The sequence below is a fragment of the Tyto alba genome, unplaced genomic scaffold (genome assembly GCF_018691265.1).
Source record: "Tyto alba isolate M040663 unplaced genomic scaffold, T.alba_DEE_v4.0 Super-Scaffold_48, whole genome shotgun sequence".
Taxonomy (NCBI): Eukaryota; Metazoa; Chordata; class Aves; order Strigiformes; family Tytonidae; genus Tyto; species Tyto alba.
In genome coordinates, this window is record NW_024881324.1 from 7,970,990 (window position 1) to 7,989,764 (window position 18,775).

At 38.1% G+C, this 18,775-nt stretch overlaps 1 protein-coding gene across 5 annotated transcripts in view; it reads right to left on the minus strand.

The window, feature by feature from the left end:
• The window catches only part of RNF182 (ring finger protein 182), a 37,376-nt gene that overhangs the window by 9,773 nt on the left and 8,828 nt on the right, over positions 1–18,775 (minus strand). Inside the window, exons 3-4 of one of the 5 annotated variants that reach the window (XM_042806943.1) lie at positions 3,783–3,862; positions 3,544–3,608 (exon numbers count right to left, since the gene is read on the minus strand). The exons of 1 other annotated variant lie outside the window; for it this stretch is intronic. The gene's annotated coding sequence lies outside the window, so the exon portion shown is untranslated. Of the gene's footprint in view, positions 1–322; positions 384–940; positions 1,058–3,543; positions 3,609–3,782; positions 3,863–18,775 lie in introns of those variants that run through there. 3 more of the 5 variants (XM_042806942.1, XM_032987786.2, XM_032987784.2) reach the window with 3 other exon arrangements.

Consider the following 18,775-nt stretch of genomic DNA (forward strand, 5'->3'; position numbering starts at 1 on the left):
TCCTGGAGAGCATGCTGCCTGTTTCACACTCAGAGGGGAGGGAAACACAGGGGGAAGCTGGTGATACTCTGGGGAAATCGAAAGTTTTAGGTTGTGAAGTGGGTATGGAAGGCGGCTGGGGTTATTGTAAAGAGTTATGTGGCGACCTAGGTCAAATTTGGAAAAGATCAGGCTGTATTAATGAGGCACAGCTCACTTCTCTGTCTCCACCTAGCTGCTGAACACAGATTACAAAAATGAGGGTTCTTTAGCTTGGAACAAATGTCTCTTTTACCATGTGGATGCTAGGGTGAAGGCTACGGTGTCTCTCAAGGGCACTCACCAGATGCACCGGCCTTTGAGTGCTGCATGGCTGCAACAGCCCTTTCACACCTCAGCTACGGAGAGGCCCGCGGCACGCCATCAGCCTTGCTTAAAAAAAGGTATTGTCATAGCTTGTAACCGTGCACTTTCACAACTTTAAGAAACAGTCCATGTATTATGAACAAAACATTAACCAGGACTACGTACCCTGGTGGCCAATAATTACCAGCATTTACAAAACCAGTTCTATCTGCCTGCCAGAAGATAAAAACTTCCAGATTCGGGCATACAATTGCTCACAGAGATGAGTGCAGCGTTGAATTTTGGAGGCTTTCAAACTCTTTCTTTCATTGCTAGAGTAGCAAGGACCTTGCCTCAGTCAAATGACAGGGGTCAGCACTTGTGTCCAGCTCTCCATTGTATTATCAATAAATATCAGGCACACAGAACATGAACAAAGTGGCCTATTTCAATAAACTTGTTTCTTGACTATCACTTTTAGTAAATGATTCCTTTCCCTATTCCTTGGGAAGTTTTTACTCGCTCCTAGCATTCAGATCTTGGTATCCCTTTTTTGAGAACAAGGCAGGAAGTTCTCTCTTTTAAGCAATGTGCTCCTTCTGTCAATACATTTTACCTGCCAACCATCAGGTACAGTGAAGTCTCTTTCATGGGCCTCTTGTTCCTAATGTGCCTCAAGGATTTTCCACTCTCTCTCTTAACTTTCTGCACAATGTAGCTTGTATAAGTAACATAATTCCTAAAACTCACCTCCTGGATTTTAAAACAAAGACGTTATACTTCAGACAAGGCAGTAATGAAAAAAACGTGACAACATAGTGAAGAAAAAACCCCATATTTATCTAAGAATCTTTAACAGACATGGCTCCCTCCCTTCAATTTTCATAACTCTTTTCCTGCCTCTTCCAACTTATTTAGTGCTTTAAAAGTTTTAATCTCTGCCTCACTGTTGTTTTTATTATTTGTACCATGACTGTATCTGTGGTGTATTGTTAGGCAAGGCAAATGTGAGAAGGTTGATCCATAACTTTCAGAGTGTATAAGCTAAACATCTTGTAAGAGAGAAAAAGTACATCTTTTACAGATCTTATAACCTATCCTTTATACTTCATTACACTGTGTGCTTTTGTGCTTTCTTATTTATTTCTACTACTCTTTCTACTTCAATCCAAATATCATCTTCTAGATGACTTTTAAGCATATATAATTGTAGTGAGAGGCTAACCTTCTAAAGGATGAAGAAACCACAAAACAGACCTAAAAAAGTCAAATGCCAGCCTCCAGGAAGGCCAAGCACCGCTGAACAGTTAAGAAGCCAGACAAAACAAGTGATGGTTTTGAAACTTTACATCTTGAGTACCATTCGCCTTCTGTACTTGAGGTGAATTGGGATTACTAATACGTTCATGCTTCACAGCTAAGGCTGGCAAATGCTGTCCTATGACATAAAAATAGATTTCTGATTAACCAAAAATCTTCCAGAAAATGTCTTTGCTTCCTATAGAAAACTGTGACCTTTCTCTGAAAACTCCCAACTAGAAAATCTTTGTATTTTAGTGTTTACCTTTCTAATTAATATTTCCAGGTTTTCACAAAAAAACAGCCCACTTTCCAACCAATTCTATTCAGACATGGGTCACTTCTGCCTGAATCAATTTTCAAACTGAAAGGATTTTCCTGATTCTATCCCCTTTAAGTGGCCAAATTTAACATTAACACAAGTACTAACGAATCCCTAGGACTAGCAATGTCCCAATTGCTAAACTGGGACTATTAGCTTCATTTCCAGAACGCAATGATCCTATTGTAGTTTCTGTCATGAGCTACTCTACAAATTATTTTCAAACTTTTTTTCTTTAATGTACTGAACAAGAAAGAGCTACTTTCATCATCTTTTTCTCTTCAGAGTCTCTTCAAAATATATCCATCAGTAATAAATCATCATTGACCGTTTTTTCTGTGGCTAAGTTTAGATGTTGAATTTCTCCTTATGTGTTCTAGTGTGATTATTGCTTACTACTATTCTTTATTTATACATCTTTTCCTTTGAAAATTAAAATTTAATCACTAATTCCTATTAATGTTACTCATACATTTTTTACCTTCTCAGCTCTATGTTGGTTTTAGATGCTTCCACTGCCTTTTTTGCTTTCCTGATTTCTTAGGGAATTTTCTATTTTTCCTTCTCAATACCCACTTTCCTGCTCATTTTTTCTCTGCTGAGAACTGACAACTTTTTTGAGCTTAATTAATGCTGCCCTGCATATACATATACTAAAAAGTTCTCTGATCAGAAACTTAATAAAAATATAAGAAAACTGGTAATTTTTTAAAAATTTTACTTTAAATTAGTCCTATTTCTTGAGAAAATTAGACATTTCTTGAGAAATGGCCAGCTACTCCTTCAAGCAACCTCTACTCCATGTCAAAGATTTTCTAGCTTGTCAAAATACAAACTACTAGACACGTACAACGATAACAGCATCCACTGCAGTTTATCCAAGAAACAGCACATCTGTTATACTGGGACAAGCCCTTGTCTTTCGTAAGAGTTCTGTCCAAGCACTGCAGGACTGAATCCAGGATTCCTGTTCACATCATGTTCCTGCTGCTGCTTGAGCTCTGACACCCTCTCTTCCCTTTCCTGGTGTCACTTGTCCTGTACCTTGCAGACTCCTCTACCTGACCTTTTTACTAGAAAGGGAGAAAAGCTGAAGAGCGAGAGGCATCTTCTGGATGGCAGATCGCCAGCCTCCAGCTGACTGCTGGAGGGCAGTCCCAGAAGCAGGGGGAATATCCTCCCTTGCCATCAAGAGGAGGCCACCCACAGAACCACAATGAATAAATCATCACAAGCTCTTGTGTGTGACCCCAGGCATGGCCGGACAGAGTGCAGCGGGCTACACCAGCCCAAACAGGCCACTCTCCACCCATCAGTTCTCTACTAATCACTGCTGGGTTGCAGACTGCGGATTGCAGGCTTTCATCCCAGGCGTGGAAGAAAGGTGAATGGGTTGTGCAACACGCTGTGGCCCCTCTTTCCACTCCTCTGCCAAACGCTGGGTAGACAAAGTGTTCTTACGAGAGGCCAGAAGAAATCAGCAGTAGATGAAACTCTCAATATTGGACCTCAGTCATGCTGACAGGGCAAAGTAGATGGGAAATTTGTGCTTCTCCACCCTAAAGGTAGATCATCCTTGCCCAGTTTATCAAACCAACCTTTTATCATTCATCTCTCGCACTCCTTTTCTGTGAAGGAAATTTGCCAGTATTTCACATATAACCTAAAACAAATACATGAAGTCAGTAATCAAATTCCATAAGATATCATCCATGGAGCTACCCAACATGTAATGTTTTCAAAGGTTTTTAAAGTTTCCTCTAAATGCAAGCCAAGTGTCTTTAAGGAATAAGAGAAAAAAAAAAATAGAGAGATAAATAAATACAGAGAAACTTACTTTCCAAGAAAAAGAATTTCTTGCAAAGGTTCACTTGCAGGGAACGCAAGAAACACCTTTCTTCTCCACACAGGCAAAAACTGGTGGAAAGGAGGAAAACAAAATGAGTAGAGCAGGAATACAGCTGGGAGACTTTTCAGTCTGTTTTCTCTGACAGAGAGGAAGTAGTCCAATTTCTCTTACCATATCCATATGTTAAGATTTCTGCTTAGAGAAATATATTGGGTAAATCCCATTTACTAAAATTATTTCTGTAAAATAATCCAGTTATCTTTACAGATCTGTTGTTGATTTCAAGCCTCTTTCAATATTATGTGCTAAACACTCTGAAGTGCTATCTCTTCTAGCAACCACATATTCACAACTGTTAGCAATTCACTCAAAAAGAGAAAACCAAAACACCCAAAAGCAAGGCAGCTAAAGAGATAAACTGTGCTTTGAAAGAAGAGTTTAAAAAACATATTGCAATACTTTCCTTCGCCAATCTCATAGAAGCTCTTTGATCACTTCTACTTTTCCAAACAAACTGCAGTCTCTTCTCTAGCACAGACCAGAAAGCAGCCATCTCCGGTGGCCCACTGCATTCACGTTCGAGCAGCTTTGCTGCATTCTGACTCAGCAGGAAATGACCATCACACTAGATTTTTCCAGTTGTGCTAAGCACAATGCAAAAAAAAAAAAAAACCAACAAAAAAAACCAAGCCAAAAAACCCCAAACCCAAAGTGCTTTACTAATCTGACGTTTGAATAGACTATGTTCAAAGTGCCAGCAGCTATCACGTGTTCAACCCATTTCACGCCACATTTCTGCTAACAGTGGATGGGTTTTAACAATGGGCATTTCCCTGTCAACCCTAATCAGTGCGAGACTTTGCACAAGGGCTACAGAATGTGGCGTACTGATCCATGCTCGATTTACGGTCAGCTGTATAAACTGCTATGAAAAAGGACCCAGTTCTTTTCACAAAAACATAGTTTTCAATGGGATAGGTAATGAGGTTATTTCTCAAACCTAGTTTTCAATGGGATAGGTAATGAGGTTATTTCTCAAACCTGCAACATATACAGCAAACATTTGCGTATTACTGACTGCTTCACAAGGAACTAATAGCAAATACAAGCATTTTTATCATTAGTTATTATAATACTTTGAGTCCTTGCCTGATCTCTCCCAAGCCTCTACAATAATATCACAAAAACACAAAAGACAGAAAATCATAGCTTTTCATATTCAAAGCAGAGTTCATGGTTCTCTGATTTAGTATAAGAAGTCATGTAATATTAATGTGGCATCTTATAAATATATATATAAAAAATAAATCAACAGTTAACTTTTTTTATTATTATTATTTCCTCCCGTGGTAAGTAAGCAGGGATATTTTCGTCTAACACAGGGTTCACTTTATTCAATACTGTGACACTGGCTCTTTGGGTACTTTCTACATCCTTTGCATGTGCATATTCAATATCACCAGACTCCATTTCCTCTTAACAATATAATTTGCAATACTTTTTTGTTATTCCAGTAACTCACATTATGTGTCAGGTAGTAGTGGAAAATGGTATGAATCCACACTGAATGCCTTACTGAAACCCTACTATCCTCAATGACTTTCCTTCTAGCTAGAGGCTGCTACAGTTCATTAATATGAACCTTAAAACTGCCTATGGTGTAGAAAAAAGTTTTATTAGTTAGGCTTGTAGACACAAAGCAAAACTCTTCCAATATTTCTTAAGAAAGACTTTTCCCTCATATATAATTCACGAGCTATTTATACAGTAATATGCCGAATGACTACTTAATGTGACATACGGTTGTGGGTTGCTTTGTAGATGTTTTAAGAATAAAACTAATAAAGGGCAAAGGATCTGATCTCTGAATAGCTGTCTTGATCTAAACAGACTATTAATTACACTAAATCAATAAGTAAAAAGAGGTAGCTTGAAATTTGTAGCTAAAATGGTAACATTTAATTTTGGAAATAGGTTAGTTAAACAGAATTCATTCCTTTTAAAATGATTTTTAATTGTTTCACAACCTGCTTACTTGGGCATTTTCTCTTGTACTGTTTTCTCACTGCCAATGGCTTTTCCTTTATGACTCTGAAACCAAGAAATTATCAACTCCAATTAGAATATATTTCATGCTAGAATTCATGACTTCACTATTATTTTATGGAACGGTCAGACATTCTCCTCATTGATAGTAGTGGTGTTTTTTGGCAGCATTCTCAAGTAAGATGGAGTTCTGCTTCTCTGCTTTAGTGTTTGTGTCCTTTAGAAGCTCTTCAGAGAATTGAACAGACTGTAGGACACTTATTCTAGAATATGACTTGAAAAGATATAAAATGATAAATAAATAAAAAGCTTCCCAGTATTTCTTAATATAGGCATAAATGTTTAATCACATGACCTACAGATATGTCTAGCATTTATCTTTAAATTAGGCATTATGAAAAGCCAATGATTTTGTATTAGGTTTCAGAATACATGAAGATAGCACCATAGAAGCTTACCTCCCTGTTTTGCTCGCTATTGTATGCTTGAAAGTAAGTAATTAAAATAAGTCCAGAAATACAAGCAAATAACTTTTTATTTTTTTAATAGAAATTAATGTTGCACTAGAAGTGACATAAAATATAAGATCCCCAACATATGACAGAATTCTCTTTCAATGTCATATAATTGGCAGGGACCAGGTGAGACAAAATGACAGAAAATTAATCTTGATTACATCATTCAGTGAAAAATTCTTCTTCACACATGGGAATCATTTTAATGTATTATAATAAGTTCCAATTAACCTTCAAAATAAGATTTAAATAGAAAGTAAGTGTTGCATTCGCTTTGTCCTAACAGAGATGAAAATAATCCCAGGAATAGACTAGAAATGAAGCTGTACTTCTTGCTTTTTCTACTGTAATTAAGTGTAATCCATCTAATACTCAAGTGTGTTTAACTTGGTTCATTCTGTTTTAGACATTTTTGATGATATAACTATATATAAGCATTTTACTATATTGTCTATTTTATCTCAATAGGTTAGTGCAAACAGAAAATAAAAAGGGTGGAGGATTATACAGGGCAGTACTGATACTGAAGTTTACATATTGTTCACATATATTTGGTAACAAGGTTTTTGTCTTTAATTACTGATCAGAATTTGCATGTTATCATACGTGGAAAGGAAAATAGTAAAAAACAGCCACAGTTACCTCAGTCACAGAATGTTTCAAAATCATATGTCAAAAAAACCCAAATCCAATATAGATTTCCATTTATAAACAACTTTTCCAGACCTTGTCTTCCACCAGCATATCCTTTCTGAAAAGCTGGCAACCAAAATCTAATCTAGCTGATGTTGCAGATAGTCTCAACAGTTTGAAAAGGGAGGTATCTGAGGAAACAATACTTTAACCTGGATATACCAAACTATAATTTTAGTATTTAATTTAGTTTACTTAAAGCACACATCTAAAAATAATTACTGCTGGTATCAAAATTATTTTTATTTTGGCAGTATAATAACAGTTGTCGTATATTCCCTCCTCTCCATTATATAAGACTAGAATTGCAATGATGTAACAGAAAAAAATTGTTTACAAATCTTATTGATGTACTTATAAAAGAGTAAACACACAAAACCCCAGATGTTATGAAAAATATAATACTAGTAGATCTTGTTGACATGTGGTAAATTTACTTTATACGTCTTCAACTGCGTTCATGGGAACTGAGTGATCCCAACAGACAAGAGTTAACTTTGACTATAACATGTATTGCCCTCTTACAAAATATTTGCAGGGAAAAGTCCATTAGGTCTGATTTATACACAAAGGAAATAATTTAGAAGTGTACCAAATTTGTTTCTAACTGCATATTTTTTTCCAAGCACTTGTTACTATTGCCCTGCACCAAAGAGCCTTATTTTTAGCTAAATTTCAGAAGTATTCTTCTTTGGCAATCCAAGTTTCCTCAAATAACAACAAAGAACTTCCTAGGTTTTTATACTAACTATAAACAAATTTCAATTTATAACCTCTATGGCCTTAAGAAAATACAGAAGAAAATTATCTGTTAGTAGTTTGGGTTTTTTTTTTTTTTTATGAGTGCTTCTGCTGAAAATGAAGCAGCAACACAACAACTCTACTTCTGACTAGCAGGGCTTCACAGTTGCATGGCTGTTGCATGCAAATTATAAAACTACAAAGAGCAGTTACTGCATACACACTCATCATTCCAGACACAAGTACATGACATAAAATTGTATGTATTTAAAAAGTGGATGATAGGAGTTAAATTAATTTGTGTCAAATAGTATGCACAGCTTTTATTTTATGCCATTAAGGAATACAGGAATCTTCTTAAAGAAGAGAAGCTTTAAGTATTAGTCTGGAGGTATCTCTGTAACTACTGTGAATGATCTGGGACTGTCAGAGCTCCATAAAGTGCTACACCAATAGTCTCAGAATCACTGGAGTGTTCTGGTGAGATTTATTTATTAAAGCAAATTATAAGCAGATTAATGCTTATAAAGGACTTAAAACTTCAGGGAGACTGATATGAATTGCTCTGCTTTTAACATGTTATTTAGCAGTGAAACGTGGTATTTTTTTCACCCACTGTGAACTGTCAGTGAAAGAGTTTAAGTGCTACTGGATGGAGTATTTCAAGAGAAGGAAGGAAAGAATGCTCATGGGCAGAGACTCTATATACAGCAATAATACAGAGACTACACTCTGCAAGGAACCACTTCGGTACAATTGCTTTCCCAAGAGAAATCCTCTCCATTTGTAGACTCAGTGTCTCCTTGAGAGATAGCTTTGAAGAGTTAGCCCTCACCAGACCTCAGACTTTGGGTCAAGTTTTTCTCAGTAGGCAAAAGGAAAATGGACTCTACTTACTCTGTATATGTCATCCCACCCTACATCATTCCTAAAGTACACAGGAATCTGCTGAGGGTGAGCTGAAATATGATATCCTCTAGGTATTTCTGAAGGCACCATGGTCACCAGGGGTTGCCCTGAGACTAGTGATACTTCTGGGAGCATGTTCAGGCCTGGAGCACCTTTCAGACTGGGTAAGAGGAGCAGAAAGTTGCAGGCAATTTGTCCATAGCACGTATCAAAACCCAGTTAAGAATGCTGTGTACCTCCTCACATGAGTTTCTGATAGAAATATACCACCACAGTGGCAGCTAATCCAGTCAAGTCTAAATCTGATCAATATGAACCTGCAAAGTAGTTGGAAAATGTGTTTCAGCAAGAATTGCCTAACTCTATTTTGGGACAAGGACAACTTGAACCTTCCAGATTTTCCATCGTCCAAAAGAGTTACACTCGTCAAGTCTTACAGACTCAATGGAGGGTATGCAATTGTCTTTGCTTTGAGCAGAGCTACAGCATTTTGATGTCCTTTGTAACTACAACAATTAAAAGGTTAAACTAAATAAAAATGTTTGAAGTGTGCCAGTTGAGCATATTTAAAACACAAAATCCAGGAGAGGAAAGCGTTGCTTCAGAAGTTTTGAAAGTAATCAAGGCATATTCAGAAACACAGCTTGCATATTAAACTAATTAGAAAGAAATGAAAAAACCATGACCACAAAACAGATAAAAAGAACATAAAATGGAATTCTAAAGGTTTGAAAAGCAATACAGTCCATAGAGAGTCATTACACTTGCCTATTTACCTGGTCTAGTGTAAATTAATAACTGAGTCCAGGTACTGGTATTTTTTTAACTGGTAATAATGAATGTCTAAGTGTTTTGCATGATATAGTACAAGGCTAGAAAAACTAGAAAATAGAACACTAAGAAGTTCTGAATTTCACTTAATGCAATATAAATCCCAACATCAACACAGCAGCTTTTCAGTAAGTATTCCCAAGGATATCAGTTTTTCTATACGGTATCACAAATGAGCAGCTTGGCTCATTCTTATGGAATAAAGCAGGAAATTAAAAACATCATTGCCTTCTACTAACTACAGATTTTTTGATAGAACAGAAACATAACCAAGAGCATCTTAAAATACCAAATGTTTTAAATGACAGTTTTCTTTAAAATATTTTAATTAATGAATCTTCTCTGCTCTGCTTTTACTTAAGCAAGTGAAAAGGAGGCTTCTAAATGTTCTACTACATAAGTCTCTTCTAAAAAGGGATACTGGAAAGATGCATTAGTAAGTGACCTTACTTACTAGACATTAGGGGATAACACATATTTCACTATGTCTTTATTTCCAGTGTCCTAAATGCATACAATTTGCAAAGAACTGAAGATCTAGAAAAAAAAGACTATAGAAATGTACTATTTGAAGTGAAGAATAATTAGTTTTTATTTATGCTATTACTCTTCCATGGAAAGCTCCATGCTTGAAGCACCAGTACAGCATACTGCTGTTTGTTAGCCTACTAGACCACAGTTTATAAAGTTACAAGTATTGCACTAATAAAAGTACAATACAGTGTAAAAATTGCAACTATAAAAGGCAGCATAGCATCCACTGTGAACTTATGACTGTCCTGGTTTGGGCTGAAATAGTTAATATTCCTTTTGGGGAACAAGAATAGTGCTGTGTTTTGGATTTAGCATTGGGTTTGGTATGAGAAGAATGCTGATAGCACACTGATGTTTTCAGCTGCTACTGAGACTTCAAGGACTCTCCAACTCCTCATGTTCTGCCCGTGCTCAAGGGCACAGGGAGGGAGCATGGCCAGAGCACTAGACCCAAATTGGCCAATGAAATATTCCATATCATGGGATGTCATGCTCACTCTATAGAGGAGGGCTGGTCAGGAAGGGGCTCTCTCTCTCTCTCTCGCTTCTGGGATTGCGATTGCAGGATCTTGGTATTTTGGGATCGCTAGCCAGGAAGAGGCTGGGTGTCAGTCAGCTGGTGGTGAGCAATTGCATTGTGCATTGCCCGTTTGTATTTTCTATTACTGTCATTGTTCTCATTTTATTACTATTATTAAAAACTGTTCCTGTCTCAACCTGCGAGTCTCCCTTTACCCCTCCAATTCCCTCCCCCATCCCCAGGTTGGGGGGTGGGGGAGGGTGGGTGAGCGGCTGCAGGGTGGTTGGCTGCCAACCAGGCTCAAACCACAACAATGACTTTTTCCACAGCTCTGCAAACACAGATCACATAATATGTGGCAAGTTAAGCTATACCTTTTTTCCTTGGGCTTGGCTTCTTGACAGGAGGAGCTCTCTGTGAAATTGAGTAAAATCCAGTTCTAGTCTCTTCTTGAGAGTCAAATGATTAAAATATTCCTTGAGGACTTCTGAGCTCATATTTGTCCTTCTCTGCATCTGAAGGGCTCTCTCAGAAAGCGCACCCTAAGAAAAAGCATCCTAAAGGGCATTTCACACTAACTGTGGTAGATGTATTTTGCAACAGCAAGTACATCTACACTTTAAACTGCAGTGCCAGTGTAGCAGAGCCAGACCTGGTACTGGAAGCAACCTATCTATGTAGTTCTAGATGACCTAAATTAATCTGGTTCGTAGGAGACTCAGATAAACTTATGTACCATTTCCCACTCCATCATCCTGTGCTAATATGCTGAGGGTTTGTCTACAGCCTGTGCCAATATCTTGCCTATCTGTAACCAGTCACTGTACAGTGTTAAGCTACAGAAGACTGCATTTTGAAACGTGATAGGAGATACCCTAAAAGACAGTAGAAGTTTTACCTTTCATTCTATGAGTTTCCAAACTTAGATATGACTCAGTTTGAACTGGGTATCTCAGAGGATCAGTAACCACAGGAAATGGAGACTTCCATCTCCACTTACTCAAAACTTGATGCAAATGTTGCTATTCACATCATGTCTGGCTGTGTTCCTCCACACAGATGACTTCTAAAGTTCTGTCATGCCCATTGATGTCTTGCATGTTTGAAGCAACAAGGCTTGCAGTAGAAAGCTTGAAAAAATTTTAACTTTCGTGATTTTTCCCCTGAGAGACTCCTGTTTCTGAACACAGAACACTGCTATATGGGCAGATCATTAGACAAAGACGGATTGAGGGAGAAGCAGCTGCTCAGATAGTGAATTTCATGTTAAGAGGATTCACCAAACCAAATGACTGCTGCAAAAAGCCCATCCCACAGCAACAACCACAGCTTTACATACCAGATCAAGTCAAATAACCAAACTGTAAGCATGGAATTCAAACAAGTTTGCAGATCAAAGATTAGTTGAACATGCTAATGATTATGGTTTTAAACAAACAAACAAAAAAACAATTCTACATATACATCTATGATTTTTAAGCATCAAGCTGCTTTTTTGTACCAAATGGACTGCGGGTATTCAGATAAATGAGAGCTGTGTGTGTAGTCCCACTGGATTGAATGAGAGTATCTAGGAAAGGACTGCCAGAACATGCCCCCCGCTTGGTGAAATTCTTTTGACCAGGTGCTTCAGACTGAAATTTCTGACTTACTTCATCCAGTCCTAGCAGCAATTTTGCCCTGTTAATAAAGCATTCTTTTTCTATGGCAAAAGGTGTTATAGTATCACACTGTCTGTGCCCACACCTCTAGCTTTCAGTGATGCCACTCAACTGCATAAAATAAAAAGCTCTGCACAGCATTTACAGTGATGCAATTTATGGCATAGTACAGCAATAAAAGTATTCTTTACTTTTAGTCCAGAGTGGTTAAAAGCCCTGTGATTAGCAAAATGTCATTAGGCCATATTGTAATTCATTAGACAAAGATACTGTAAACTAGATCCTCTTGTGTAAATCAAGAGTGATTCAACCCAAGGAGATGAAACGCTTGCAAATATAATGTGAACAAATCACATCAGCTTTTGTCATAAAGCCCTTTGTTTGGAAAAAGTCTTCTTCCCGTTGCTTTCCTTATGTAGCCTATAGTTTTAAAGGTGTGTTAAGAAAAACTTGAGGGATTTGTTCATCAAATCTTCTCACTGAGATTAGCATGGAAAATGACAGCAGAAATTAAATCTTGGATGCCAACATTTTTTTAGGACATACATGCAGGCCTTTCTCAGGCAAAATTCCTGTTTATTGGGGTAACAGAAAGAAAGTTGGAAGAATTAAGCACTAGAAGAATACTTCATGCTTCTCTTGGTTTCTGTTTCATAGAACAAAAACCTTCCTGATGTTTCTCAATTTTGTTACTGACTCATTTATTCAGTTCCTGAATCTGTAATCCCTGCTAAAACAAAAGTTGGATTGAATTGACTTGGAGACTGACATAACCATTAATTTCTCCTTGTCTCTGTTATTGAAAAGAAATTATATTTTTTTTAATTGTCACATTATTAAATCTTGGAAACAACTGTGCTTCATAATATATAACTCCAACCAGGGAACATCATCAGTAAAGAACTATGATGGCAATCTAGTAATTCATAAAACTGCAGGATACTGTTCCCTAAGCAAAAAGATAAACTTCTTTTAATACACTGGGTTGTGCAGAAAGGAGCAGACAAGATCTCAAGGACAGTGTTTATGAATACACAAATTGTGGCAGCCCCACTGGCAGGATATCAAGTCTGAAGGACTTAGTGATCGAACATTATGTGAATGAGGTATTTGATACACTCACATAGACTTGGTATCATGTCCAAATGAGACATTACAGCCTCAGATGTGTCTCATACTCTGTGTACACACCAGATGGAACCACTGGCTTTTTACACCAGTGGTTCTGAAAGAACTTTAGATCCCACTCACCATCAACAGCAATCCTTAACCATTTCATGCGGTAAGAGTTTTAAATTAAACTACTCATAAAAGGAAACTAAAGCATCACACGTTAGAATTGTCTTTAAACACTGTGAGACATCTTGCAGTGACTCCTTAATAACAACGGCATTAAGCACTAGATCTAAATTGAATAATAAAGACCGTCAAAGTAAATGCTCACTATATTTTCTAAGCACTCTGCAATAAATCTTACTCTTGCTTATACCTGTGCAAAGCCACTGAGCTCAATTCCATTGAGTTACTGATGTTGCCTGAGTGTAACTGAGCACTGTTTGTAACTGAGAATACAATTCACAAGATTATTAACTCAGAGTCTTAGGATCTTTACAGAAGAGAGTTTTGAATAAGAGAAAAGTTGGCATGGTAAGAAGCGCAGCAGAAAGCACGTACAAGAGGAAAAGGTTTGAATATAATAAAAACAAGTTTGAGCTGATACACAAGGCAAATTTGTGGGGAATTTCAAAGATGCAGAATTAAATGGTTTAGGAAGACTGCCAAAAAAGATACAAGGTGTTTAGATAAAGGGAAGGGAATCAATGGAAGTGTCAAGGCAGCTAGAGAAGAGTAGGTTGCAGGTTATACGTTTCAAGTTACAGGAATCAAAGTAAGAAAGCATTAAGGCACATCTGAATATGAAAAGAAATGGAGATATGAGATATGGTTTCTGCTGCCCACCACGCTAATGAGAATGAACGTGGTAAATAGTAACAATGACAAAGCAGGAGAAGATGTAGCAACAAAACATGGAATTCATTTTGGTACTGGAAATACCCATAAAATAGCTACAGTAAAATGTTGGAAAATCAGCAAAAACAAAATTCAGGAGAAAATGGTTTTCTTTTGTATAACTAAGTTATCACTATCAAAAGTGATCACAAGTGTTAGTAGCTATAAAAACAAATAAACAGAGAAAAAAAAAAAAAAAAACAACACCAAAAAAACCCACAACAGGAGAGATTGGGGAGGGGGGAAAGTGATGCAGGGAAGAGATGCATTCACAACATTTACTCCCTGAGTTGTCAGCCCAACATGGCAAATGGCTTGATTCTTTTAACAGGAAATTCTATTACGAGTAAAGTCTGGACAAGGAGGAGATAATGGGGTTCACAGCAGATCCTTTAGTGTTTTTAAAGAAACATCATTTTCCTAGACAACAAGTGAACCAACAAGGGAACTAAGAACAACTCCCAGTCTGCAGTACAGCTAACAGATGTGCATGATTTTGAGTAACATGCCTTCATTCTGTATGTACAGCAATAACATGCCTTCATTCTGTATGTACAGCAACATTAGAGATGAATGACAGAGATTATTTGTGGCTCCAGCCTCCAGTCAGCTCAGCACAGTGAAGAACATGACAAGATGAGGTCTGCAAATTAGGGAGTTTGGTCTGGGCACCGTATTTTTTTTTTTTTTATGTGGATAAATAATCCTCATTGTTTGTGACTGATCCTGTCTCAGTCAACAACTGAGATGACATTTCAACTCCAGCTCCCTGAAGTTAGGAGGTTTACAGCCTTCTGATAAAAAAGATTCACTGAATATATTTTTTGCAGTGCAGGATTATTTAACAGATGGTCAAAATAACCCCTCTTGGGAACACGAAACTAACTTTTATGCTCTGAAAATGCTTAAGTTTGGGTCTGGTTTTGTCTTGTACCTAGGTGACTCAAATCTATTTAAAAAAACAAAACACTTTAATACTTACCTGTGAGGACATGGGTAGCTGGAACAAGTAAAGACAAAAATGTAAGATTTAAGAAAGGACCAAAGAACTATACTAATCTTATCTCCTGTGCAGTGGTGATCATGGAACACACTCCACTAATCCCTGCATTCAGGTGACAGAATCACAGATTATTTTAGATTGGAAGGAACCACTGGAGGTCATCTGGTTCAAACCTCACTTCCTGTAAGAGTCTAGAAAACAATATTGCAATGCTGTGTACCAACAGTTTAGTAAAGCTCAGTGTAAGATCTTACAGACCAGGAGAGTGCTGGTCTCACTCCAACCCATGTACTCACAAGCATCAAGGTGTATATAACCCAATAGTCTGTCTAGCATTCATACCGGAGATACATTCCCTGGAATGACATAGTGTAGAATGGATGCCAGCTATCCAGTCCTCATCCTAACTTCTGTTTTCTTTTTAGGTTGGCAACCATGTGCTGCTGCTGGATGTGCCTTTCTGTTGTCTTTAGGCACCAACAGCAAACAATCTCTTCTTCCTGTCCCACCTCTTGCGAGTCATCAGGTTTTACTCACTGACCTGCCTTCCAGAGAAGCTGCACCTTGATGCCTGCAGTTATCCTGATGACCACCTAATCTGGGTGCCATCCACAGCCATTCTTATAGTCCTTCTCCCATTGTTACTTTGGTGCTTCCACACCCATACAATCCCATTCACACCAATCAAGGTTCCCATTGCAATTCTCAAGAAAAGTAGAGACAGGTGTGAAATTATATTTACTCAGGGCCTGGTTCACTTTAATTTTGAATGTCTCCAGTGATGATGGAGGGTCCACAACCCCTCCGGGCACCTGTTCCAAAGGTTGACTCACAGTGAAGAATTCACTCATATCCCCCTTGGCTCTTTCATGGATTCCAGGGGTGGATCCAAGGCAACCTCTCATACCACACACATAGCTACCCCACACACAAAGCAAACACAGGATGATGAAGGTCTTCAGAGCCACACAAGGGACAGTAAAGTATAATGTATGAGAGGTTTGACAGTCTTTGACATCTACCTCTTGTGGTCAGGGTCAGTACAGACCACACTACTGCTTTAGAGAAGCAAAGCTAGCTTAATACCCCCTTCCGCCTTTGAGAATCCCTAAGTAATAGCATACCTGCTTGGAAATGTCGGCTGCTGCTGTAAGATTTATTAAATTCTCCCTGAGTTGCCAGCTGGGTCATAGCTTGCGGTCTAGTCACCTCTGAGAATGGCAATCTCTCTACCTCTAACATGAGGCTGGCCACTAAGGGAGTGCTCTCAGTTTTAGCAAAAGCACTTAATGCCATCTCTGCATGCCTGTCTTCATCCGTGGGCTTCTATTCATTATATGTTCACTGCCCTGTGAGCGAACACTAAAAGAAACATACAAACAAGACTGACTGTCGATTACTTTTATTTCAATCACAAATGAACTGCACTATCAAATAAAGATAAATGTTATACGTATATATTTTTACATGAACGGTCACATTTTCAGATCATTTTCTCCATAATATACTACTTTTTGGATGATTCAGATTTTCAAATGCAGGTCTAAAATACAGTGCATTTTCCAGGAAGGGTTACAGAGGAGTGAGCGTGTTGCCTCACACGCTACACTTCCATACTTCTACATACATTACTATGTATTGGGGAAAAGACAGAGATATGTGATACTTCAGGATAAAAGCTGAAATGGCAATTTTCACACTGAAAAAGAGAACTACTATCATGAAAGATACACATGAAAGAAACAACATCGGGTAGAGTACTGTTGCTAGTGACTGTTGTTCAACTGGAATAAAACACCGCATTTCCGAAGATGCAAAATAAAAGTAGCTCAGTATATTTATTTGAACATTACACTGATAAATTAACATTTTCATCTACAAGTAGCATATGTGTACAATAATATTTAGCTAATTTTATCTGATGTTTCAAGAAAAATATTCAGTCATAGCCGTGATCTACAATCAGTACTCTAAAGGGATATTGATGGAGGGAGAAAGAGTAACACACACATACAAACACAGACATTCCCTGCCTGTAAGCCCACTTCAGCCAGAGGACACAAGATGTCTCTATTTAAATCCTGATTCAAGGCTGAAGAAAAGAAAGATTTAACAGAATTATCAGGGAGTTACTGAAATAAAAGAGAGGCTTCGTTTAAACAATTTAAAGCTGGGACACAAAGCCATTATCACAATGCCTCGTATCAATTATTATGTTTGCTCTTTCTGGCCTGTCACAATGATGAACAATAATGATGGAACAGTGCGAGATATTCACCATTTAGCTAACTCCCTCAGTCTAGGCAGGGGATCAAAGATGTCTCTATGCTCTTCCTTAACAGCCGCCCTTTTCGGTTCCAAACGTAACTAAGAGAAACCTTAAAACTTGTGTGACCTGTGCATATCCCAGAGCCTAAAAGCCAGCTGGGGGAACTGAATGGCTACAACTCAACATCTCAGTCTTTCCAGGGCAGCTGGCTCTGCGGGGAGGCAGGGCGGAGATATACCACTGCAGTTCCCCTCCTCTCAGGCCTCCAGCACACCAAGGACCATCTCTGGTCTGGCAGTGCCATTCCCTGCTTATGTAAAAGAAAAATTAGGGAGGGGGGGGAAAAAAAAGTTTCACCGACGTCTGGAGCTGTACACAGGAAGTGAGCTTTGTCAGTGTCCTCGCTGGAACCAGTGGGTTTAACGGAACAGACCCCCAATCTTTGCCCATTTCCTACCAACACAATTCCCTGTGGTTTCTCCATTATAACTTCACTCACCAGTGAATGTATGATGCTTGCTGTTTGCTGCCTGGCACACTGCATTTCTTTTTGCAGATGGGTGAATAACCATTCATATCTCTGACTAGAGCCTTTCTTTTGCTAGAGATATGCAACTGGATTTGTGTGGGGCAGCTGCTCAGGATTTGTGTGCCAGTCTGAGTGGCCTAGTATGTCACGGTGGACAAATGACGTCATTTCTGGAGCAGGCTTCACAGGAATTGTGCCACTGCTTAGTGCTATGAATGCTGATGAAATTGCTTTCCCAAGATTTGTTTCTTCTCTCGGAACAATATGATCTTGCAATATATGGGTTCAGTTTGATTTTTTTCTTTTTTCTACAATTCTTTCAGACTTTGCCTACTATCTGAGCACTCCACACTCCTTCAGGGTATTCTCTAGAAAATTTGATCTAAACATTGCAGTGTATTTGGCACTGCGAAGTTAGGTATATTAACAGGCATACTGCCAGGATAGAAATTTATTCTCATCCACATGCCAGTCCAGAAATCCCACTCCTAATTCATATTTCTTCCCCTAAGTCCCATATCTTCCATCTTTTCCACTGTAAAAGGAACAAAACCCCACAAAACCTCCCAGCAAATCATTCCAATCCATTTTGACTCAAAACTGATGCCAAATAATATTAATCTCCTTTTCTGGAATTTTCCGACGTACCTTACTCTGCTGCACTTCTGTTTGTTTAGACCCTAACTTCCGCACAGCAAAAGCTGTATTGCATCTTGTCCA